The sequence below is a fragment of the Heptranchias perlo genome, chromosome 21, assembly GCF_035084215.1.
Source record: "Heptranchias perlo isolate sHepPer1 chromosome 21, sHepPer1.hap1, whole genome shotgun sequence".
NCBI classification, from domain to species: Eukaryota; Metazoa; Chordata; class Chondrichthyes; order Hexanchiformes; family Hexanchidae; genus Heptranchias; species Heptranchias perlo.
In genome coordinates, this window is record NC_090345.1 from 25816349 (window position 1) to 25842546 (window position 26198).

Below are 26198 nucleotides of genomic sequence, written 5' to 3' on the forward strand. Positions count from 1 at the left end.
GAAATAGTTAATTGACCTCACCAGGCTAGTCAAAGTAAGAGGAGTTGGTCAGACTTTGTAACAATGCAATGTAAGAAGGATACTTCACATTTGCAGCCACCTTGCCTTCAGTATTTGGATACCATCTACAACTTACTAGGAATGTCTAAGAGATACCATGAGATCCTATTTGCCCCCTTCCATTGCCTGCAAATGTGCCTTCACTCACAGCCTAACATGAAAGTAAACAGTAAAAAACTCATGACATGAAGTTGCTTTTTTTCTGCACCTGTCATCACTCAATTAAAGAATGCTTACTGACACCCAGGCTGCATTCCAAATGATGACAAGTAGAGAGCTTTCACACTATGTACTTTTTTTCTTAAAGGAGAACATGGCCATAATTGGCAATAAAGAACAACCACAGGTGATGGGACCTTCCACCACCATCTCCTAAGTCACCCTCATATTGGAAGCCTTGGCATTCCTGAGCAGATATACAGGAATAGCGGTGGGAAATGGGGAGGTAGTCTGTGTGTTGCTCATCTACCCCTGTTTACCTCTCTCCTTTTTGTTGCCTCTTAGATATGCCACCGAAACAGGCAAAGAAAGAGCAGCAAGGGCAGTTCTGGCCTTTCTGCTTCAGGCTGCCCATGTCACTCTCAAGCACTAGCCCACCCAGGGGCGATTAGAATCTGAAGCAAATGCACAAGGTGGTAAACAGAGCATGCGTGGCCTGGAGGAACTAGAAGTGTAAAATAAGGAGGCAGTTGTTGCTGACAGGACGGTCAGGAGATATCTACCCTCATCCAAGGAACCTTGGTACAAAGATCTCAGGGCTCCTGCATTTAAAAGAAAGATGCATGTAGAGCATCATAAACATATGTACAGACACCGAAGACAGTGTCCCAGAATGTGCTGCAGATGGTGGCTCAGTTGTAGGAGTTTACTACCTGCATCTGTGGCATCAATGATGGATGTGCGTTCAGCACTGCACATTGTATAGGATACAAAGAAAATCACTGCGGCTTAGTGTTCCTTAACTTATAGTTCTTTTATATGGTAACCTAAAATAGTACATTTCAGAATTGATGTGTACTTTAACCAGCGAAGACAGTACCAAATTTAATTAAGCAGAGAAATTTTGGTTGCCCAGATATTGCCACATACTTGGCTTAAGGCAGTTTTACATTTAAAAACTGTAGCCAACAACAAATGCATGGTTCTCTTGCTATTGACCAAAACTAGAAATGTAAACTACCTGACGTTCCTTGCTCCAGCAGCAATGAAGATCCACTTTCTACAGGGTCTTATGAATTCTACTGGATCTGCCAGCTCCAATTCTATCCAGTGCTTGATGGAAAACAATGCAAATATAATAGAAAGCACACTGAAAATGATTTTGTTGATTTAAGACTATAACAGGGTTTGGTCTATTCTGTTTCCGTGTCTCCTGTCTAGGGCAAACCTTGCCTGACCCTTTTTGTTATCAAGGTTGTACAGATTGCTGGACACAGTTGGACATATAAAAAAAAGATTTTATTCAAGTGACAAAGAAAGCAGGCGTTTCACATGCTTTGAACCACTAAATGGAATTGTGTTATCAACCACTCAGTTACCCAGAGCTGGACTCATCATCTCGACAGTAGGTTCTCAGCTCTGACCGGCCTGCATTTTCATCAATGTATTTCAATATCTTACATGCAAATACATCCATTTTAGCAGTTTGTTGATCTCTGATACATCCTTTCATTGTACCATTGGCAGACCCTCTTGCACTTGGCTACATATGTATGACTGAATCTCTTTGTAAATTGCTGCATGTGGCTACATCTGTTGCAATATTGCCTCACAGACAGGTACAAAACACTACATTGCCTCCTCTGAGCAAACAGAGCAAAACACATTATTGCCACATTACAATTTATACACACTGCACAAAGCCAAGATTATAGCCACCTGTTTTCCTCCGGGGACCACAGCCAGGGGACCAGATTCAAGCACCAAACCAAGCCTTAAATGGAAAGGGTATAAATAAATAAATTAGTTCCCTGGTTTAGTTCAACTTTTGCCTTGGCATCAAAGGGGAAAAAGCAGTTCATTAGTTGGTCTATAAGCAGACCGGGTTCTCAACTATTCCAGGCACAACCTACTGCAGAAACCCCACTGTAACACTGTAATGTTGGCCACTGGGGGACGTTTACACTGTAGCAGATGTCACATCTGCTGTAACACAATCTTTAGCAATCTGATTTTCATGATGACTTATTTTGCATTATTAGCTTTTTTTGAAATAAAAATAAATTAGGATCAGAACCAATTCATGGAGCTATGACTTCATTACAACCAATCATGTAATCATACTTTATTAACCTGGTTAAATTGACTTGCAAAGCATTATACCAGAAGTGAATCCCCCTTCAACCAGTAATTTTTTTTAAAAATACATTTTGTAGCACATAAAACAGGCACAAGCATGACAGAAAGAAAGGAAGAAGAAAGACATACATTTATATTTCATTTATTGACAGTATTTTAAATTTATTGTGAACCATTTTCACCAGTTCAAATCACAGTCCCTGTTTTAAATTACAGATTTCAGCTGGATTAAAGGACAGTAAATGATTAACTGTGATGTAGAAATATTTCTACAAGTGGGACGACATAACAAATAAAGACCAAGGAAATTTCGATGTCCAATGTGGCAAGTTCCTGATTTCAGCAATGGGAGTGATGAACAAAATCCGGAATATCTTTACAGAGAGGGAGGAAATTTGGAGATTGAACTACCCCCGGTCACTCTTAAATACCCCTTAGCAACTAGCTATAAACTGGGAGAAGGATATCTGCCAGCCTGTCACAAACATATAAAATGGGTAATTGCACTGGCTAATGTGCTATTGAGCCATGCATATCAGGAAAGTTCTAGGTTTTATCCCTGGAACCTTCCTACTCGCCAAGCAGCCATTTGTCTAGTATAATTCAAGTTAGTTGATTTTACCTGGGACAGCAGACGTGCAACAATTGGTCCCATTGCTTCCGGACTAGGAAGGTAAAATATCATCCAGAGTTCCTGCTCCTGTTCTCCATCGAGTGATTCCCCTGCTAGGAACTGCACATGAGGACGTCACGTGGGCACAGGATTAGGCTCAGCTGAGATGCCCACTATAGTAAATCAGCCTGTCAACACTCACTTCCTAGACGTATATTTGAAGAATGATTGCTCAGCTGAGTACTGGAGGGCAGTCGGTGTTTTCAGATGGGAGAATATTCGAGTGAAAACGCGGTGAATTGCACACTCGACTGTTCTTATGCTGTTGACACAGAGGTCAAAAATGCAACAGGGGGTGTGCATCCTGGCACCAACAAATCTCACCATGCCCATCAACCCTCTTTATAAGAGAGGCTGAAATAATCCTACTTTTTAAATTAATCTTCGGAGGACCAGCCTGCAAATCACAGACCTGGACCCCACAAGGTGGGCCTCACAATTGCCATTCCTGAGGCCTATACTTTTCATTCATCTGAGCATACCAACCACTAATTCCCTAAGTGGTGTTTTGCAGGCTGGAGACCAGAGAATCCCTGCGTGGGGCTTGGAGTCTCTGCCCCAGCCCCAGCCCCACTCCCACTCCCACTCCCACTCCCTCCAGCATCAATGGGCTCGTTTGGGGCAGGTGGCAGCATCATCCCCAACAAGGCCAAGCTGGAACTTTCCACAACCGGAGTGTACCAGAAAAGCCGTGGGATTTTGGTTTCACTGCATTGCTTCAAATATTTTTGATGAAATTCATTTTTTTTTAAATTACATTTTTAAGAGAACTATTGAGAGAACAGTGGATGTTTTGATGCTGCTGTAATGTTATGTAAGTGTGTTTCAGAAATGAGTCACAGTTAGGAGACATGTCAGAAATGAGTCATATAGTTTAGCTAGGTGACTAAAATAAAAAAAATACAACTTCACATTAGTTGTTAGCCCCGGTACAGAAATAGAAACCCAAACTTACTGGTTCAATTCTATACTAAATGCCTTAAGTGCAATGGTAGTGTCTTAAATCTACTACAGTCAATGCTTTGTGGCAGCACTACTGCGCTTATGATGTGTGAAGCAGAGGCCAGGGGCTAGAAATTGGGCCGTGTAGTGACCATTATTTCGGCGTTACGCGGCCTCCCGAAGTGCCAAGATGGCGTCTTGGTTGTGCAAGCATGTTTCCAGCGTGACGTGCACTGGACGCCATCTTGGTAGAGGTATTAGCGCATGTGCAAATACCGAACGCTGGCAGCATGTAAAGTAGGGAGAAAATGCGTACAGTGTGCAATGCTGATTTAAAGTGATAGACACCTTTTTGGGACTTAACGCTCAACTCAATGCACAGTCTTAACCACGCACACCTGAACATGTCTTAGATGGCTTGGAGGACCCCTCCTCCCCCCACCAGCGCTATTTAAAGGGACCATGCAGCTGTTACCAGTTAATTGCTGGATTATTGCTTCTGGCTGCTGGTGGAATTGGAAGTGTTTTTTGAAGCTCCCTATACTTACTGAGAGTTGCTACAGTACATTTGAGAGTGGTTTGACAGGTACTGCCTTACGGTTCGGAAAGTTACAGTAAGTAGCAGGCAGCTCGAAATGTGCTGCCTGCCTAGGGGCCATCAAGCACGGGGGGTAATAGCGGATCACGCTCCCGCACCCGATAATAGGCCTTATCGAGCTTTTCCCCCCAGAAGTTTTATTTCTATGCAGTAGCTGACAGCAAATGTGAAGGTGCATTTTTTTTGTTGTATTTATATTGAGGCCCTGAACTAAAATCAAACTCAGTGTTGGCACAGGTTGCATTTTCAGGATCCTGGGCTTCATAAATAGAGGCATGGAGTACAAAAGTATGGAAGTCATGATGAACCTTTATAAAACACTGGTTCAGCCACAACTGGAGTATTGTGTCCAGTTCTGGGCTCCGCACTTCAGGAAAGATATGAAGGCCTTAGAAAGGGTGCAGAAGAGATTTACTAGAATGATTCCAGGGATGAGGGGCTTTAGTTACATGGATAGACTGGAGAAGCTGGGGTTGTTCTCCTTGAAACAGAGATGGCTGCAAGGTGATTTGATAGAGGTATTCAAAATCTTGAAGGGTATAGACAGAGTAAATAGAGAGAAACCGTTCCCGTTGGTGGAAGGGTCAAGGACCAGAGGATGTAGATTTAAGGTGATTGGCAAAAGAACCAAAGGTGGCATGAGGAAAAACTTTTTTTTACACAGCGAGTGGTTAGGATCTGGAATGCACTGCCCAAGGGGGTGGTGGAGGCAGATTCAATCATGGCCTTCAGAAGGGCATTGGATAAGTACTTGAAAGAAAAAAATTTGTGGGGCTACGTGGAAAGCACGAGGGAGTGGGACTAGCTGGACTGCTGTTGCATAGAGCCGGCGCGGACTCGATGGGCCGAATGGCCTCCTTCCGTGCTGTAACCTTTCTATGATTCTATTTAGAGTTTGTAGATGGGCGGGGGAGTGGAATCAGTAAGTGAGTTTTGGCTGTGGGGACTGAGGAATGGATGGCAAAGAAGTTCGACTCCCCACTGCTGAATCTGTGTGACTTCATGAGTGTGAAAATGTGAAAAGTATCTCGGCAGTTCCCAGACCACACATGCGGTATCAGACTCAATGTGAGGTGCAACCAATTAATAATTCAAATATTTTGAATAATGTGGACAGAAATTCATTACTGCTAATTCAGAACTGCCAGGCAGTGTGGAAAATGCCTCGACTTTCTTTCTTTGCCACATGCAAGCAAATTGTGAAATTGCCCGTTTGCAAATTTGAAGTTTATACTGTCAGGTCACAAAGCGAATTAAAATCTCTTGTTGAGAATTCTGTACTGTGTGAACAGAAACCTGAAAGCATGGAGGTCCCATGTGTCCTGTTGTCAGTAGTTTGTATTACAACACTAGCTGAATATGGCTGTGCTGTCGCAGCAGTGTCACTGACTCTTTTGCTGAAATGGATTTCTGTGACATTTATATATCCTCGGGACCTTGCCAGGCTTTGCCTCCTAAACCCCAGCCCTTAGCTCAAGGGAGCCTGGACTAATGCAGGGTAAACAGATTCTTTGGGCATTAGTTGGAACTACACTAGTTTTCCACTGTTTCACAACACAACAAATGAGTGACTGACCCATCTGTTATAGAGAATCTTAAATCAGTCGTGCTGTTGACTACAAAACTGCCATTGATAGCAACATAAAGACAATATATATATCGTACAAGAGCATTGTCCTAACTTTGACTAATTACATGTAAAAATGCACTGGATCTTCAATAAACTAAATTATTATATCTCAGCACACATTCATATCAAGTAGTTAATGTCATAATCACCCATACCATGCATAAAAAAAGATTTTTTAAAAATGCAAATGCACAAAAGTTTTTCCAGCATTTGAAAAGAGAAAAAATAGGTTACCTTTTTACAACAGACCCTTCGCCAGAACATCTTCATCTGACAAAAAGTCTCAATCTGAAATCTTCAAATGCCTTCTCTTTTCAGATGCAGGTTTCAAGGCAATTGCTCTGTCCTTGTGGACACTGACATTTTAAAATCCAACATGTTATAAGACACAATTATGTACATAACTTAAAATGAAAAGGGATTAACAAACATGACTTTTGTTAACAAGTACAGCATCTCAGAGGTACAATTTCTGAATCTTAAGGGGGATAAGTAAGCTTGAAAAGACACCCATTTATTTTGTAGTTTTGGAAATTGTTACTACAATTTACCATATTCCTGATGAGACCAAATATGCTGACTAATGCAAAATTTTCAATACACAAGCCAAAGGTTTATGTCACATTCATTTCAGGAACACTCACAGAGCCAGGCAAAGAACGCAATATTGTCTGAGCAACAATCAAACAGTCCCTTTTCACAAAGGCACTCATTAATGAGGGACTGAAATCAATCAGTGACATCATGAAGACATTGATCTGCTGAACTGAGCAGCTATATCATTTTGTTATACTTGTGAAAGCATTTTTTGACTACTTACTGTTGCTATGTTGATTCGATCCAATGCTGGATAGATCGTTACAGCAGTAAAGTTTCACGCAAACAGCTTATTGTATCGAGCACAAAAAGGATTTTTCTTTCATAGAACAGTTTAAACGGTTCATTCTTTAGAATTTTAAAGATGAATGTTATAAAATAGAATTAGAAAAATATATTGGCTTTCTGATAGCTCAGTGGGCAAATGCATTGCCTGTTGTGTTCCCGAACCATATAGACCAGGAAGATCCCAAGTTCAAAAACTCACAAACTATTATAAATAAATCAAGCTGTCACTATCGGTAATTGCCATGGTGTGGTGCAGCATTTTGTGTTCTTACAATGAGCTGTAGTTGCACACCCTGTGCTACATGAGTTATATTGTCTGATTTGTAGACACTGACTGTTTAGGGCTTATAGGTATTACTATAACAACTTTTTTGAATAGTATTTAATATAAACGAAATGGTACAATTTTAAGGAGGGTCAGGAACAGAGACATCTGGGGGTGTACATACACAAATACACAGGCACGATGGGCTGAATGGCCTCCTTCTGTACGGTGTCATTCTATGATTCTATTAATACATGGAACATTTTTTTCCATAATGGATAGCTGTACTTGAAAACACATACAAAAAATGGAAGGATTCAGGCTGGTGAGACATAGACATTAAATTTAAAAAAATTAAAATACTTGCATTTATATAGCACCTCATCAAAACACTTCACACAGTTAGTTACTTATTTTTTGATGTGCAAGAGGACTATTGTTAAGCAGGCTAACATGAAAGCCATTCGGTGCCAGCTTCAGCAATGCAATGAATGACCAATTAATCTTTTTTTGTTAGTAGTTTTGATTGAGGGAGGAATATTGGCCACGGCTCTGCTTTTCATTTAACAATGCTGTGGATCTTTACAATGCTGTGGAACCATACAAATACATAAAGGGCAAAAGAGTAACTAGGGAGAGAGTAGGGCCTCTTAAGGATCATCTATGTGCGGAACCACAAGAGATGGGTGAGATCCTAAATGAATATTTCACATCGGTATTTACGGTTGAGAAAGGCATGGATGTTAGGGAACTTGGGGAAATAAATAGTGATGTCTTGAGGAGTGTACATATTACAGAGAGGGAGGTGCTGGAAGTCTTAACACGCATCAAGGTAGATAAATCTCCGGGACCTGATGAAATGTATCCCAGGACATTATGGGAGGTTAGGGAGGAAATTGCGGGTCCCCTAGCAGAGATATTTGAATCATTGACAGCTACAGGTGAGGTGCCTGAAGATTGGAGGGTAGCAAATGTTGTGCCTTTGTTTAAGAAGGGTGGCAGGGAAAAGCCTGGGAACTACAGACCGGTGAGCCTGACATCTGTAGTGGATAAGTTGTTAGAGGGTATTCTGAGAGACAGGATCTACAGGCATTTGGAGAGGCAGGGACTGATTAGGAACAGTCAGCATGGTTTTGTGAGAGGAAAATCATGTCTCACAAATTTGATTGAGTTTTTTGAAGGAGTAACCAAGAAGATAGATGAGGTCTGTGCAGTAGACGTGGTCTACATGGACTTTAGCAAAACCTTTGACAAGGTACCGCATGGTAGGTTGTTACATAAGGTTAAATCTCACGGGATCCAAGGTGAGGTAGCCAATTGGATACAAAATTGGATTGACGACAGAAGACAGAGGGTGGTTGTAGAGGGTTGTTTTTCAAACTGGAGGCCTGTGACCAGCGGTGTGCCTCAGGGATCGGTGCTGGGTCCACTGTTATTTGTTATTTATATTAATGATTTGGATGAGAATTTAGGAGGCATGGTTAGTAAGTTTGCAGATGACACCAAGATTGGTGGCATTGTGGACAGTGAAGAAGGTTATCTAGGATTGCAACGGGATCTTGATAAATTGGGCCAGTGGGCCGATGAATGGCAGATGGAGTTTAATTTAGATAAATGTGAGGTGATGCATTTTGGGAGATCGAATCGGGCCAGGACCTACTCCGTCAATGGTAGGGTGTTGGGGAGAGTTATAGAACAAAGAGATCTAGGAGTACAGGTTCATAGCTCCTTGAAAGTGGAGTCACAGGTGGATAGGGTGGTGAAGAAGGCATTCAGCATGCTTGGTTTCATTGGTCAGAACATTGAATACAGGAGTTGGGATGTCTTATTGAAGTTGTACAAGACATTAGTAAGGCCACACTTGGAATACTGTGTACAGTTCTGGTCACCCTATTATAGAAAGGATATTATTAAACTAGAAAGAGTGCAGAAAAGATTTACTAGGATGGTACCGGGACTTGATGGTTTGACTTATAGGGAGAGGTTGGATAGACGGAGACATTTTTCCCTGGAGAGTAGGAGGTTTTGGGGCGATCTTATAGAAGTCTATAAAATAATGAGGGGCATAGATAAGGTAGATAGTCAAAATCTTTTCCCAAAGGTAGGGGAGTCTATAACGAGGGGACACAGATTTAAGGTGAGAGGGGAGAGGTACAAAAGGGTCCAGAGGGGCAATTTTTTCACTCAAAGGGTGGTGAGTGTCTGGAACGAGCTGCCAGAGGCAGTAGTAGAGGCGGGTACAATTTTGTCTTTTAAAAAGCATTTGGACAGTTACATGGGTAAGATGGGTATAGAGGGATATGGGCCAAGTGCAGGCAATTGGGACTAGCTTAGTGGTATAAACTGGGCGACATGGACATGTTGGACCGAAGGGCCTGTTTCCATGTTGTAAACTTCTATGATTCTATGATTCTATTCTAACTGAACAGGCAGACATCTTATCAGAAGGATGGCACCTCCAACAGTGCAGTACTCCCTCAGTGCTGCATTACCGTGGCAGACTAAATTATGCATTCAAGTCCTGGCGTGGGGTTTAAACCCACAATACTCAGAGGTGACCATATGAATTAAGCTAAACACTATTGAGAAAAGAAAGCAGTCCTGGATAACAACGAATTAGTTTCATTGCTGGGTCTGACACCAATCCTTATTATAAATGAAGACTCACAAAAGGGGTGATAATGAACTGCCATAAACCCATAAGTTACACACAGCGTTTCGGCTACCCTTATGCACCTCTCTGAGAAGTGCTGCATTGCTGAGGAGGTTGGCCATTACATCTGTACCCCTTTACCTTACACCAGAAGTTGAGAATTAAACTGCAGAAGTGGCAAAATTTCCCATTATCTTAGAGGGGATTTTATTTGTACTCATATACCTGAGCTGAATTAAGACGTTTTCAGAAGCAGGAAGGATGTTACTCAATAAATGTGTATGAAACAATTCCAGGAGTATAAATCTTCTGTTTTTGTTTTTTTTTTACAGCTGAGGATTTACTTACCAATTTCATTTACTGACATGCCTACCTTCATACTACTACTATTGCTACAGCAGTATCAGTATAAGCTAAATAGTGAATTTTATAGAAAAACATGGGTGTTCTAGAGATAAAGGTATTGCTTGTCTCTGTGATCATCTGGTTCAGCTGGCAATTAAATGCAAACAATGCATATGTGTGCGCTTTGTGCATTCCGGACTGTGTACATAGTAATGTCAATGCATGCAAGGAGTGTACTTGGATGGTTATTGTTGATGTACCACATCACAATACCTACTTAAACACACTCAAAATGTTACACTTTGCTAGTTTTATCATGGAAAAAAACATTGCTTTAAAAATGTATCTGTCTGCATAACCTTTTTCCTTTTTCTGCAGCCTCTGCTCGATTAAATGTCAGCAATGACAGATAGCGGTCGATTAACTGAAAGGGCAGGTTTTTACTTTAATAAAAAATGAGGTCTGTTGAACTGTTTGACAGTATATCATAAAGATAAGAATGTGTACAAAATATTCTCTGCTTGGTTCTGTCTAATATTATTGCATCATTAATTATTTTTATTACAGTACAGGCAGAGACTGCCTACTGCAGAGGACGGTAATATATTCATATGCTGTAAACCATTTTACTATTGATGCTTGAAGGAACTGCAGTTTTATACATTTTTTTCCAGCTTTAAGATAGTCTTTCAGTTCTCAAATGGAATCATACCTACAGGCTGTAGAAATTACTTTTTATTCTCATGAAAGGAAGACTTGCATTTCTATAGCGCCTTTCACAATCTCAGGACGTCCCAAAGCACTTTATAGCCAATGAAGTACTTTTGAAGTGTCTTCACTGTTGTAATGTAGGAATTGTCATCAAGGTGAGGATTGACATTCTTGGAGGAATTGAACACATTACTTTGTTGTAATCATTGTCAACATCAAGCACTTCCATGTAATTTACAGCACCGTTTAGATGAAACATCGAGATCTCATGTGCCACCCAAAAGGTTCAATGTAACCTCATGAACATAAGAGTATCCACAGCTGCCCCAAACTAGCCTGACATTTCCATTTCCCACTTATCTGGCTGCATGAGTGAATTGCCCAATTAATGCCAAATTAAAGACAGTTTTATGTGGTGGATTTGACTGTTCTGAGAACTAATTTGAAGCTGCCCAAACTCATTCCATTTAGGAGTATTAATAAATCTCACAGAAAGGAAGGTTTTGTTTTATCTTTCTGGGAAGAATGCAAACCCAAATCCAAGATTTGAATAGATAGTATAATAACCCATTGCATTTCCTAAGAAATCCGTTTTTTAATACATCATATTTTAATTTTAAAACCCTTACAAGGACAGGATGTTCTTTTAGTTAACAGCCATGTTGTTCAGTAGTTGGAATCCATCAGTAAAAGGCCATCAAAATGACTGACAATTAGCTTTCATTGACTGGAGTTGTAGTTGCCAAGTGCAGAATTTTTCTGATTTTTATTCACTGGTACAACACAATGAGCATTGTTCAAATGTCCAGCAAAAAAAAATGTATATTTACTATTGATGCTTGAAAGAACTGCTGTAAAAGCAGGCTGTTTATTCAGGCACATGAAAATGCTGATGGCATCCCTAACTTTATTACAAATACTTTGTTTTTGACACATAAATCTGAATATTTGTTGTGCTCTTCTCCTCAGGTACATCTTGTGTACTTATGGAGCTCCTAAAACCAAGAACTGGAGCTTTGCCTATTTTCTTCCCATTTCCTTGAGATTTTAGGTGAATGCTATTGTTCCTTGTGGCCAGTATATATTTAATTCCATATGCTTTGATGATGTCTATATATATTATACATATAAAAAAAGTCTTGCATCTACACACACATCTGTCACACTCCAGATGTCACACTTAAAAATGTCAGAAGTGTTTTTGAAAAGCAAGAGAAACAGCCATTTCATGCTGAGATGTACAGTGTTTTTTCTGTTCATGGTCAGCTTTACTGATGTCAGCTTTTTATTTCCAGATATTTTTAAACTGAATTCAAATTCCCAAACTGCCATGGTGGGACTTGAATTCATGTTCCTATTAGTCCAGGCCTCTGGATTTCTTGTCCAGAAACAAAACCACAACACGACTGTACCTCCTGATCTGTGCGACCATGTTAACCTGCTCTGCTACCTCAACCCATGTAGCTCTAACAGTTGCCTTCTGACGAGAGTTGCCTCCAAACCAAAGGTAGCAATCCTTCTTTGTCTTAGCTCTAGGTGTGCCAACTCTGATTGGCTGGAGGTTTCATCACATGATCTCCTATCTCCAACTGCCCCGCCCAGTCAAATAACCTTTTTTCACATGTCCAATATCTTTATAACTAATAAACAAAAGTTTTTAAAGACAATGAAAAGAAACACACCTTTTTTACTCCCGGGTTGCTCGCAGCAGTGTCCAGGAGATTAATCTTTAATTCTCTGAGACTGCAGGGTAATCTTGGAGGGGTTGCAACCCTACTGTGCTACCTCAGCATTACCTCCTGAGATCGATCTGGAAAGGGAGCAGTCCTCCCTCCTACCTTGGCCCGACAGAGTCCTTCGACACCTTCAGCAGCTCATCCAAAACAATGACAAAATAACGCGGTGCTGCTGCACAGGTAGGTGCTCCAGCTGCACTTTTGACCTGCTGCCCTGGATTCCCCACAAGCCTCCTGCCTCCCTGCTTGAGGCCCTCCACAACTTGCCCGAGTTCTGGAGACCATTCGTTTGGTGCCCGCTGGCAGCCTCCTGCCACCCAACATTCCACTCCTGCTCATCAGCCAGCTTCTGCTTCCCGCCAGTTTCGGGCAGGCAACTGACCCGGGACATGCAGATGAGGCCCGGGATTTAAAATCACTCGGACCTCACACTGTTGAGGTCGGGGGGGGGGGGGGGGGTTGCCGTCAGTCTTGGCCCCCACCCATCCAATTCTCGCTCTGAGTTAAAATCGGGGCTAAAGAGTGAGCAGGACCACCCAGTCACAACAACTCCAGGAATGTCGCAATGCACACTTACAAGGATGTCCAAGCCACCAGAATTTCAGCAGGCTGTCATTGCACTCATGTCAACACCTTCTTCGTTCCACAAATCAATCAATTAGGAGGAGTAGTGGGTTAGGTATCATCGGTCAAAAACAAAGCACAAAGAGAAAGCACCATAACATATTATGTTAAGAACATTCATATATTGCACAATTAAATATATGCATTGCACTTGATTCGAACATGGTGCTAAGTATTTATTTGTAACTGATCACAATGCAGCAGGAGTTTAGCAAAAGATGTAATTGAGGAACTGTGCAGCGCGGTGCAGGAGAAGGTTACTTTGTAGACGTAGAATGCAACTGTAAGAAAGGGGGGAGGGGCAAGAAAAAGTCTGACGCTAGAGAAGTGAAGAGTGTGTGGACCCCTGAAGAAGTAAGTAAATTTAGTTCTTCTTTGTAATTGCGGCCTCCTTAGAAGGAGGGCCTCTTTGATTTTGGGAGTGGGGAGGGGCAGATACTCCACTAACTGGGGAATTCCCTGACATCTTGGGATAGGTGGGCAGATGTCCTATGCAACTTAGATGCCTTCCTCCTGACCCCAAATACTCCAGTGGAGTCAACACTGGAGGACACTGGCAAACTGCCTGGGGATTCCCATCGGGTGTCCGCAGCTCGCATTTATATATGAGGTCCGAGGCCCAATATCGGGTGCGCCTTAGGCCCACCCGCTCAGGCACAAGGATCATTATCTGCAACCAATTTCTAGGTCTATGAGTTCATAGCCCATCAACGGTTTAAGCAATGTAAAATTCGGAACATTGCAGATAAGTGGAAAAGAACAGACAAGACATGCTGATCTTCCACAAAGAGGTGACTAGATATCACCAAACTAATAATTTCTAGTGTATGTTGTTGTGCACATAACATTTGGATAAATTAGAACTGCCAGTGTCAACAGATGTAGCTTTTATATTAGAAAATATCACAACAATTTCATTATTCGCACCCTTTCTTTGCTGCATTTTCCCACTGTTGGGCATATAGTGAAAACTATAAGAAAATATTCAGTGAGAAGTGTTCTACTGTAGCTTAACACTCCATACTGCCACCATCAGGAGTGGTAAGATAAACTGCTGGGTAGATGGTTACTAATATCTTTCTATCTTGTTGAGTCGGGGATCCAGCCTGTCTGTAGGTGATTACTGGTGATTGAATTGTGGAAGAAGCAACTTGTAAGGCCGAGAAAGATATGAGGTTGGACTCAATAATTTAATAATATCAACATTTAATTGTACGTAATTTCCATCCCAGAAGTAAAACAAGTAATGCCGTGAATAAGTTTATGATAATGAATGGCAGACTGAATGGTTCTGATGACGTCATGAACCATGAGAATGGACTTTGAATGGTTTCTGTACTTCAACTGAAGCACAAGATTTAATAACTGCTTTAAACACTGAGATATTTGTTCTTTACATCACACAGACAACGTTTATTTTATAACAGCATTTTGTAACCTTTATTGGCTGTAATGGGATCTGAAGTATGTAGCATTTTTTGGCTGCACATTACTGAAAAATATACGCTACATAAGATACAATATTTTAAATTACAGATTGGTTTGGGTAGAGGTTTTATTTTAGTAAACATGAAATGTTTTGAAAGGACATTTGATTCTGAAAAGTTATTTTTAAAAAAGGGATGTTTAATATTTCCATGTTAGGAAATTACCTAAACACAAATAGAAATATGCAAAACCATGCTTATGATATACAGGGGCACATATGTTCAGTTTTGTGCAGCTCAGTGTTCTACTGTTTGTAATAATCCCAAGGCATTATCAGTCATCACCTTACTCCTCTGGGAGCAAATAGCCAGATAAAGCTAAAAAAAAAGTCAATGTAATCTGCACCAGAGTTGGATAATCACCGATGGTCTCTTCCCAGAACAGACTGCACAAACAACTCTCTCAGCATTTGTTTGGTTCAGTTCCAAGAAAGATGACTCGCTTACCACACAATACGTGTGCTGGCACACATCAAACAACAAGCCTTTGTGCTCACTGTGCCTTGCTGCCACTGACTTTATTCCATACATCACCATACATCAACTGTAGTTACAGTCAAACAAGGGTAAATTGTAGCTATGTCAAAAATGTATTTTCTCACGAGGAGACGGATTTTCCAAGAATGACGGGAAAACTAAGACCTTTGAAGCCTGGCATTTCAAGTTCCTTATCTGATCCTTGATTCAGTCATCTTTCAGATTAGCTTTCCATATGAGTTAATTAACTGAAGAGCATTATGAAAGAAACTTGTGCACCTTACATGAGTTGCTTGGCAAAACAATATAAAGTTGTGTTGTCTTTATCCTTATAGAAACTTGACCTTACTCAAGGGCTTTTCTTTTACTTTTCAACAATCTGTCTAAGGTGATTTGTTTTCTAACGAAATAAAGGAGAGACGTAGAAAAATAAATATCCTTTAATGAAACACATCTACAAAGCAACTTCACAAGACATATTTTAGATTTAGAAGTTGGTTATAATGACTAATTAGTGCACATTCCACTTGGGAATTGGATGCTGGTGTTAGCAGCAGAGAGAATTACATTTACCTCAACTTTAGCCCAGTGGCAGCTGAAGAAACATACCTGATTCTGAAGACAGCTGGGTCTCAAATTTAAATAATCAAATTCACAAAAATCAGCCCCTAATATTGATGAAAGAACACACGTCTGTAGTAAATGAAGCTGTTATCCAGCCATGCAGTACCACAATCATCTTCCATGTACATCACGGGCTTAACGAAAAGAATCCCTAGTCTCGCAACACTCAATAATTATAGTTATCAAACTGATGATTAATAATACCACAGACTCTAGGCTAGTCAGCCTTAACTCTGAATCAGAAGGTTGTGGGTTCAAACCCCACTCCAGATGTAATAAACTGGACAGCCAGGTGGTGAAGGATAGAATACTAGAGCCTGGTCTTCAGTTGCTTCCAAGTCTTTATTCACAGAGATCCACGTTACACCCACACCATACCCTAGATCAGCTCTCTTATAAATGGATACGAGAGTTCCCAATTGATATGCACCAGCTGAATACAATTAACCCTAATTGATATAAATCACACGGATACAATTAACACCAGAAATTTGAGCACATAATCTAGGCTGGCACTTTAGTGCAGTTCTGAGGGAGTGCTACATTGTCGGAGGTGCTGTATTTTGGATGAGACATTAAACCCTCTCATGTGGACGTAAAGGATACCATGGCACTATTCGAACAAGGGCAAGAGAGTTCTCCCGGTGTCCTGGCCAACATTTATTCCTCACCCAACAACTAAAGCAGATGATCTGGTCATTTATTTCATTGTTGTGTGTGGGACCTTGCTTTGTGCAAATTGGCTGCCGCCGTACCCTGCATTGCAACAGTAACCACACTTCAAAATTACTTTATTGGTTGTAAAGCATTTGGGACGTCCTGAAGTCATGAAAGTCGCTATATAGATGGAAATATTTCTATCTTCTTTCCATTATATAAAGTGCTGTTAGGTAATTTGTGGCTATGTTAAATCATAGATTTAACACATCTTTTAATTTGGCTACATTTAATACATATATGGATAATTTAATATAGCCACAAATTATTTACCAAGTCCAACAGTGAGATATATTGCATCACTGAAATGCATATTGCATCCAAAAATTAGCAAAGGAACAACAACTTGCACTTGTATAGCTTATTTACCATAGAAAATGTCCCAGGGTATCTTACAGAGCGTGGGGGTGGAGGGGAAGAAAAATAGAGAGAAAGAATAAAGGAATGGACAAACAGCCATGGTTGGAGAGTTAGGAATGGTGACCAGATGCTTGATCTAAAAGATAGGCTTAAGAGGTTTCTGAAGGTGGAGAGGCAGAGAATTCCAGAGAGTAGAACTGAGGCAGTTGAAGACTTTACACCCAATGGTGGGTGAATGGAGGAAGGATGCACAAAGGAACTGTGTAAGAGCACCAAAGCATGTGGGAACCGATATAAGGCTGGACAAGGCTGCAGGGATAGGGTGGTGTGAGGCTATGGAGGGATTTGAAAGTGAAGATGACAATTTTAAATTCAATTTAATGAGGGATGCAGAGCCAATGTAGACCAGCAAGCACGAGAATAACCGGTGGCTGAGTTTTGAATAAATTGGAGTTTATAGTGGGTAGAGGATGAGAGCCCAGCTAGGATGACACTGAGGAAATCAGGTTTAGAGGTGACCGAACAGAGATACTTTCTAACCATCAGTTAGATAACTACAATCATTGAGCTGTGGGAAGCTGAATGTTCTTTATGTAAAACCCATCAAGTACACAATGGCTTCAGAAAACTTGGGGTCTTGCTTCCAACTCAATTCTGCAGAAAATCTTCTTCCAGCAATCTGCCAGAAGGGAATGCAACCTCCCTTTAAGAGGTGCCATCCTGCATTAAATAAGCCTCTGCTTCAGCCATTACCTCTGATGGTGCATTCCACAGCCTCACATCCCCCTGTGTAAAAAAAGATTTCTTCTGCTCTATGTCCTAAATTTCTTACATTTAGTCTTGTATCTATGTCTCCTTGTTCTAGACCCCATAATCACTGGAAACAGTCAGTCTCTATCTACTCTGTCCCATCCCTTCAGAATTTTAAACACTTCTAGCAAATCGCTCTTTAATCTCCTCTATTCCAGTGAGAACAGACCCAAATTTCTAAGTCTTTCTTTGTAATTGCTTCCTCATTCCAGGCAGCATCCTAGTAAATCTGAGTTTCATCCTCTCTATTGCCTCAACATATTTTCTACAGCGTGAAGCCCAACACTGCACACAGTATTCCAACTGAGATCTGAGTAAGATTTTATATAGATTCATTATTACATCTTGATGTGGAGATGCCGGTGATGGACTGGGGTTGACAATTGTAAACAATTTTACAACACCAAGTTATAGTCCAGCAATTTTATTTTAAATTCACAAGCTTTCGGAGATTTTCTCCTTCCTCAGGCAAATGTTTCAGGATCTCCTTGAAGCCTACGCATTTATACATATTGAACAATACATGGTGTTTACAGACTGCCCCTGCAACTGCCCGTTGCCAAGGCAATCACCGTGTTCAGACAGAGAGGTGTCATCTGCAGAACCCCCGAATACACATTCAACAAAAAAACAAACAGGGAAAAAAAACAGAGAAAAAAAAACAGAGAGAGGCAGAAACATCCGGAAGGCAGAGAGAGCCAGCAAATGACCCATTATATTAAAAACAGATAACATTTGTTCGCTGGTGGGGTAACGTGTAGCGTGACATGAACCCAAGATCCCGGTTGAGGCCGTCCTCATGGGTGCGGAACTTGGCTATCAATTTCTGCTCGACGATTTTGCGTTGTCGTGTGTCTCGAAGGCCGCCTTGGAGTACGCTTACCCGAAGGTCGGTGGATGAATGTCCATGACTGCTGAAGTGTTCCCCGACTGGGAGGGAACCCTCCTGTTTGGCGATTGTTGCGCGGTGTCCGTTCATCCGTTGTCGCAGCGTTTGCATGGTCTCGCCAATGTACCATGCTCTGGGGCATCCTTTCCTGCAACGTATGAGGTAGACAACGTTGGCCGAGTCACAGGAGTATGAACCATGCACCTGGTGGGTGGTGTCATCTCGTGTGATGGTGGTATCTGTGTCGATGATCTGGCATGTCTTGCAGAGGTTACCGTGGCAGGGTTGTGTGGCGTCGCCCACACGACGCCACACAACCCACACGACGCCACACAACCCTGCCACGGTAACCTCTGCAAGACATGCCAGATCATCGACACAGATACCACCATCACACGAGATGACACCACCCACCAGGTGCATGGTTCATACTCCTGTGACTCGGCCAACGTTGTCTACCTCATACGTTGCAGGAAAGGATGCCCCAGAGCATGGTACATTGGCGAGACCATGCAGACGCTGCGACAACGGATGAACGGACACCGCGCAACAATCGCCAAACAGGAGGGTTCCCTCCCAGTCGGGGAACACTTCAGCAGTCATGGACATTCATCCACCGACCTTCGGGTAAGCGTACTCCAAGGCGGCCTTCGAGACACACGACAACGCAAAATCGTCGAGCAGAAATTGATAGCCAAGTTCCGCACCCATGAGGACGGCCTCAACCGGGATCTTGGGTTCATGTCACGCTACACGTTACCCCACCAGCGAACAAATGTTATCTGTTTTTAATATAATGGGTCATTTGCTGGCTCTCTCTGCCTTCCGGATGTTTCTGCCTCTCTCTGTGTTTTTTTTTCTCTGTTTTTTTTCCCTGTTTGTTTTTTTGTTGAATGTGTATTCGGGGGTTCTGCAGATGACACCTCTCTGTCTGAACACGGTGATTGCCTTGGCAACGGGCAGTTGCAGGGGCAGTCTGTAAACACCATGTATTGTTCAATATGTATAAATGCGTAGGCTTCAAGGAGATCCTGAAACATTTGCCTGAGGAAGGAGAAAATCTCCGAAAGCTTGTGAATTTAAAATAAAATTGCTGGACTATAACTTGGTGTTGTAAAATTGTTTACAATTATTACATCTTGACTGAGGGGTAAGCCAGTCAGGTGATCTCTCATAGGCTTCTGTGAAAGATGCTTTGTAACTCATGCCCAGAAGTATATTAAAGCAGTGTGGGTTGCCCTACCTTTGACATTTCCCCTCCCTTACTGTCAGGATACATCTTTTATTCACTCAGCACCACTTATGATAGCTTGACCAAGATCGTGAATTTGTTGTGTGGAAAATTGTGGGTGTGAAATTTACATTGTACCGTTGCGTGGCATAACAAAGTTTGTACACCAAAATGTTGTACCACTTGGCTGCTGAAATGCTCTTACTTTTGGCGTGCATTCAGAGGATTCTTACTTGAAATTGAAAAACCAAGGTAAGCAATTCAAATTATGCAAAGCTGAAGCATAATTACAAGATGGCAGGGCATTTATAAAAGAATGTGACCTTTCAGAGATAGGATTGGTTTGTATTGCACTACTATGTGAAACCTTTATGAAAGGATGTCAATCCTCATGCATACTTTATAGTGAAGTGGCTGAATTTAAGAGTAGTACAAATAATTGAAACAACACTCACAGATTCACCTGCAAAAATAAACATATGTCAAACAAATATAAAATTAATTTATAGCTCAGAGCATGAAAAGCAGAGTAGTATGTTATATAATCTGTTATGCTCTGTGCTGCTTGTCTACTAGCTGACAGCATGTCAGATTGTTTGCAAATATTTTCTGGAACAGCAATCTGGAAAAATGCCACTGCATTATATGTAACAATATCACATGGCAGGAATGAAAAGTTGAGATTAGGTCTGAGGATATAGAGTCCTTACTAACAGATAACTTCTGACCTTAAAAAAGAACATGGTACACTGCCAAAGACTTTGTTGTTTGTGTCAGTTTAGCATCAGGATTTCTCTTGCATGACATTCTCTGAAAACAGTGGAGCTGATGGAGTTCACAAATTGTGCCTAGGGCTGAATTACTTCTACACTTGAGTGACAATATTTGGAGCTGCCACATCAACCCCTGTGGTTTACTGTAGCATTTCTAAAGTACACCACTATGAATGATAACATGAGCACAATTCTCTTCATTTACTAGATGCCTTAGTCATTTCAGCCAATGTAGCCAGAGTGGACCTAATTTTTTCATGGTTGGTTTATTGGGGGGATAAAAAGTTGGATTTATCTTTTCCTTTGGTGTGTGATAAAATTAAAAAGGAGTGAAGTTAGTAATGGGATTACCTTACCAGGGTTATAGGGTAAAAGTTTCTGAGACCCCCATGTCACTATGGGGCATTGCAAGCAGCACTACACTCAATTTTCCGACAAGTCACCCACTGCGTATGAGCCCCCACTGGGGCATGGGGTCTCAGAATATTTCACCCTACATCATGCTTATATGGCGCTCTCATACATGGCATCAAAACTCTGCAGTAAACCATGGAGCATGTGGTCACTTTAGTGCCCTGAGATATCCCTGCAGGAATCTGTGACACCAATAATAGCATTCCTCAGGAATGCTCATGCTGGAGTCTTGTAGGCCTTTGGCTCAACTATCTCATCTTCTTTGGAAAGAGGAGAAGGGCTTCATTTGGCTCAATAATCTCCTTGAGTCTGCTCTCCTTCACATCCGTGGACATATTGAGCTGCAGCCCAGTAACAGTAGCAGTTATGCAATGGGAATGGAGGATGCTGCTATCTCTCATGACGAGAGCAACCATGTAGCTTTGTGACCCTCTCAGCCAATGCCTGCACCAATGCCATTGCACTACCAGTGGCTGTTAAGGTCACAACCGCCCTGAATGTATCTGCTATGAGGTCATTCCAGACTGCCACTGGGGACATTACTAACATTAGTCAGTCAATCAGCTGTGCATAGATACATTAAGCAAGTCATGGATGCATTGTTTGCTGGAGGAAGCAATTTTATCCAATTCCCCATGAACAACCAGTGATAGCATTACAGGGCACTGCAATTTTAGAGTGGCAGGATTCCCAAAGGTGTAAGGAATCATAGATTGCACCCATATGGCCACATGTGCTCCCTTGCTCAGCTAATGCAGTCACCTACCTCAAGAGAAACAGAGTCAAATCTCAATGTGTCGTTCATTTGTGACCAGCAGTATCACATCATGAAAGTGAATGCTCGGTTCCCTGGCAGCTGCCGCAATACATTTATTTTAAGGCAGTCCAGTGTGACACCACTCTTATACTCTGAAAGGGAAGTCTTGATGTGGCATCTAGCAATTAAGGCTCACCTCTGCATCATTTTCCTCCTTCTGTCCTCAACAATGTCATTATCTGCAGTCCCTGCTTGGTACTCAACAACCCACCAAGTTCCCATTCATGCTACCTAATGATAAAACTTCCACAGCTTTCCAAAAACAAAGTCTGCGCACATATCTAGTTTAGTGCCATCATAATTTTATTGTCAACTGGGACGGAGAGGGAGTTTTGGTCACATTTCTAATAATAAAAAAGTTTATATACTTTAACATCTTTGTGTGGCAGTCACTTTAATAAGAACATAAGAAATAGGAGCAGGAGGAGGCCACACGGCCCCTCGAATCTGCTCCACCATTCAATAAGATCATGGCTGATCTTTGACCTCAACTCCACTTTCCTGCCCGATCCCCATATCCCTTGATTCCCTTAGAGTCCCTTAATGGTTAGGTACTGCTGACACCTTCTTTAAGCTATAGAGAGTACACATTATGGTCTGGTATGCAGAAGATCACTTCAAAGACATTATTCTAGAAATAACACCGGAGGTATGTGGGAGTGGGATTTCTGCCCATCTGTTTGGCCCGATAATAGCTCCATCCCAAATAGAAGGATAAGGGCAGCAGGTGCATGGGAATACCATCACCTCCAAGATCCCCTCCAAGTCACACACCATACTGAGATGGGCATATATCACCTTTCCTTCATCATTGCTAGGTCAAAATCCTGGAACTCCCTATCTAACAGCATTGTGTGAGTACCTTCACCACATGGACTGCAGCAGTTCAAGAAGGCCCACCAGCACTTTCTCAAGGGCAGCTAGGGATGGGCAATAAATGCTGGCCTTGCCAACACGCCCACATCCCGAGAATGAATTTTGAAAAATATCAGTGTCACTTACAATGCTAATGGAGTGCCCACCTCACTGGGGACCAGAATTCTGGAGCTGCACTTTGTCACTCCTATCAGGGGGTGGGGAAGTCTAGCCTGAAGTTTCCAAAAAAGATTTTTGTGCCAACCTTTCCTGTTTTGTCACTTTCCTAATGGCAATCGATCTCTCGACCAGCAGCACAGAGCCTGCCACACAGAAAATCCCACCACACCGAAGATGCACCCCAATTCTGCAATAGCAGAAAATTTAGTTCACTATTTCATCACAAGAAATCACGAGAAATTTGCTAGTAAAAATATGAAAGTTTTGAGTTGCATCCATCACACTCCCAATATCATACAGGCAAATTTCTGTGTTGTACTTACCAAAAAAAGGATTAAAAAAAAAGAAAACATGACGACCATTGTACAGAGAAACCTTCCCACCAACAGAAAATGCTCTCTAATTGACTTCAGGAGATGCACTTATAAAAGTATTAAAAAAAAGGAAACTAGTATGATCTCCAGTTGATCCAATGTACCCCTGGCCTGAGATACCCAGCAAACGAGTGATCTGGTAAATAAGGTGCGAGTCCAGGAGTAAAGCCTCTCTTCTCATTAACATGCTTCCAATTAGCTTGTGCCTACTGCAAGTGGAGGTCAAGCTCCACCCCCCAGGAAAGCCCAAGGCAACATAGAAAGCGTGGAGATCCAGCGATCCAGATCTCCTTCCTGTTTTCCTGACTTTTGCGCTTGCTGAATTATGCAAGGCAGAAGGTCAGGAAAGTCCACCCTAGCATATCTTCCAACTGGATGTGAGCAGTGCCATGAAAAATCTGCTAGAAGTTAAAAAAATTCTGTTAGGTGATATCTTCAATTAGACTCCAGTACTGCATCATTTGAGAAGAATTGGCATTTCAGGTTGTGTAGAAGTCTGAGATGTATTGGATGATGTTCGGCACAGGTTCAACCAGCACATAGATCTACTAGCTCGGCTTTTTAAAAATCAATCATAGATCTGTGGGGAACACAACTTCCCACACCCACCAATCCTGACAAACATCCATTTTAGTACAGTTGTATGGTGCTCCTGTGTGGATGGTGGTCTGTGCCTACAGTTCTTACTTTATCTGATGGTCGAAATCAGAGTTAGCTTCCCTGCTGAGCTGAAGGCTCTTCAGGCATTGATCCTCTGTGGCCTTAAGCATATCTCCTGCAGGTGTATTGGCAGGTTTTGTTCTGCTTCTTATGTCATTTGAGTTCCCAGGCCACTGCTGACACCTGTCTACCAATGCAGGAATGTAGACTGCCTCCGTGCAATTGTACGCATAAAAATAATGCTATATCTGTAGTTGCATGGCTGTTGTATTCCCTGGTGGAACTGCGCCAGCTTCTTCTGCTGCTATAGTGACAGCTTTTATTGTGCATTATGTACACAGTGCACAAGCGGTGGACTTACTCCAGGAACATGCATTTCTGTTTGTTACACCAGTTCACACAAGAGAGGAATTTTAGGAAAAGTGTTGGAACTTAATAAACTCTCTGCTAGTGTGAATTCCACAAATGACTCCACATTAACACTCAATTTGTACAGGGGATAAAGGGTAGGACTAGTATAATATTTCCCCCTTAGTATCTGCACTTAATTGAACCTTGATATGTGACTCCAGTCCCACATCAACATCGTTGACTCTTAATTGCTCTCTGAAGTGGTCTAGTAAACCATTCAGTTGTATCAAACCCTTACCAGCAGCTGAAGGCGGCCCCCCACTCCACCTTCACAAATAGGGATGGGCAATAAATGCCAGCCTTACCAGCGACACCCACATCCCTAAATGAATTTTTTTAAATTTCAGGGTAAGCTTCTAATAAATTTTTTTTAACATACTGTTTTTCTCCCCAATCTTTTGTTAGCTTAAAAAACTCAATAAAAGAATTGAAACGAAACAGTCTTGCAATTCCCAAGAAAATTAATGCAGGTAAGTGAGAACATGAGTAATGAGAGTGCAGATAATTGGGGCCATACTGTATTCATTAACTATACAATCATATATATTATCAGCAGTACACACATCATAATAACCGTAGCACACAGAGTATTCTCACTTATATCAAAACTAATAATAGTAAAATCATAATCAGAATAGTAGCTGTTTCATTTGCTGTCACGCTCTTCAGTTTCTCGCTACAGGTTTTAAATGCACTTATTCATCTCACATCTACATCTCTGCAGTCAGATAGTAATGCTGCCATAGTTGGTTCTCCCTCCAGCTATTGATTTGTTCCTCCTTCCATATATGTTTATTCTCTGGATGCTCTGCATCTCATTCACTCTAACTGCCTCTCTCCATTTCAACTGTTATCTTCCTTTTCTTGTTGTTGGTGCTCAGGTCCCCTAGTGCTATCAACTAAACTGCTAGACCTTTCTGGCCAAAGCTCCTCAAAATATTTAGCTCACTTTTCCCGTGCTGTTATTCTCTTTGGACCGCACTTTGTTTCCAATTCTCAGAGGCCCTTTACTCCTTTCAGAACACCTAACCATTTTGAACTTTCATATCCTCTCTTACTTTTGTCCTTCACTTCTTGTGTCCATTTTCACCTGTCTTTTACACAATTTGCATCAGATCCTGGCATCTTTCTATTACTTATTTTTTTACACTATTGAGTTGAATTCCTACTTCACACCTCTTTCTCAGTGTTTTATATTAGCTTACTTCTATTCCACCCAACCTTAAGCAACTCCTCCCAAATTTTCTTTGCCTTTCAGCAGTTTAGCCACATGCCCTAAAGGGTTACCTTGTCAGTTGTAGCAAGGTGCAATATTGCAGTTGTAGGTTGAAATGTCTCGGCTTCCAGCAGGTGATTTCAAATTTTTGTGGTCCGTGAACTTTACAGAGTCACAGTCTTTCCCCAGCAGGTCTCTCTAAATTCTACTATGTGCAATGAATAAGTTCAAAGTCAGTATCTCTAACGAAATTGAAAAAATACCATAGAAAAATCCCCCACGATATCATTCAAATTCCTCAGCTGAAGTGACCTCTACCACCTAGAAGGACAAGGGCAGCAGGCACATGGGAGCAACACCACCTGCATGTTCCCCTCCAAGACACACACCATCCCGACTTGGAAATTTGCCACTGTTCCTTCATCGTCGCTGGGTCAAAATCCTGGAACTCCCTACCTAACAGCACTGTGGGAGAACCTTCAC

General features: G+C 41.6%; 1 long non-coding RNA gene across 2 annotated transcripts in view; it reads right to left on the minus strand.

The window, feature by feature from the left end:
• The window catches only part of LOC137340308 (uncharacterized), a 39499-nt gene extending 13589 nt beyond the window's left edge, over nucleotides 1–25910 (minus strand). For both annotated transcript variants that reach the window (XR_010966769.1, XR_010966768.1), the window contains exon 1: nucleotides 25787–25910. This is a non-coding gene — a long non-coding RNA (uncharacterized lncRNA). The remainder of the gene's footprint in view (nucleotides 1–25786) is intronic.
• Between the last annotated feature and the right edge of the window lie 288 nt (nucleotides 25911–26198).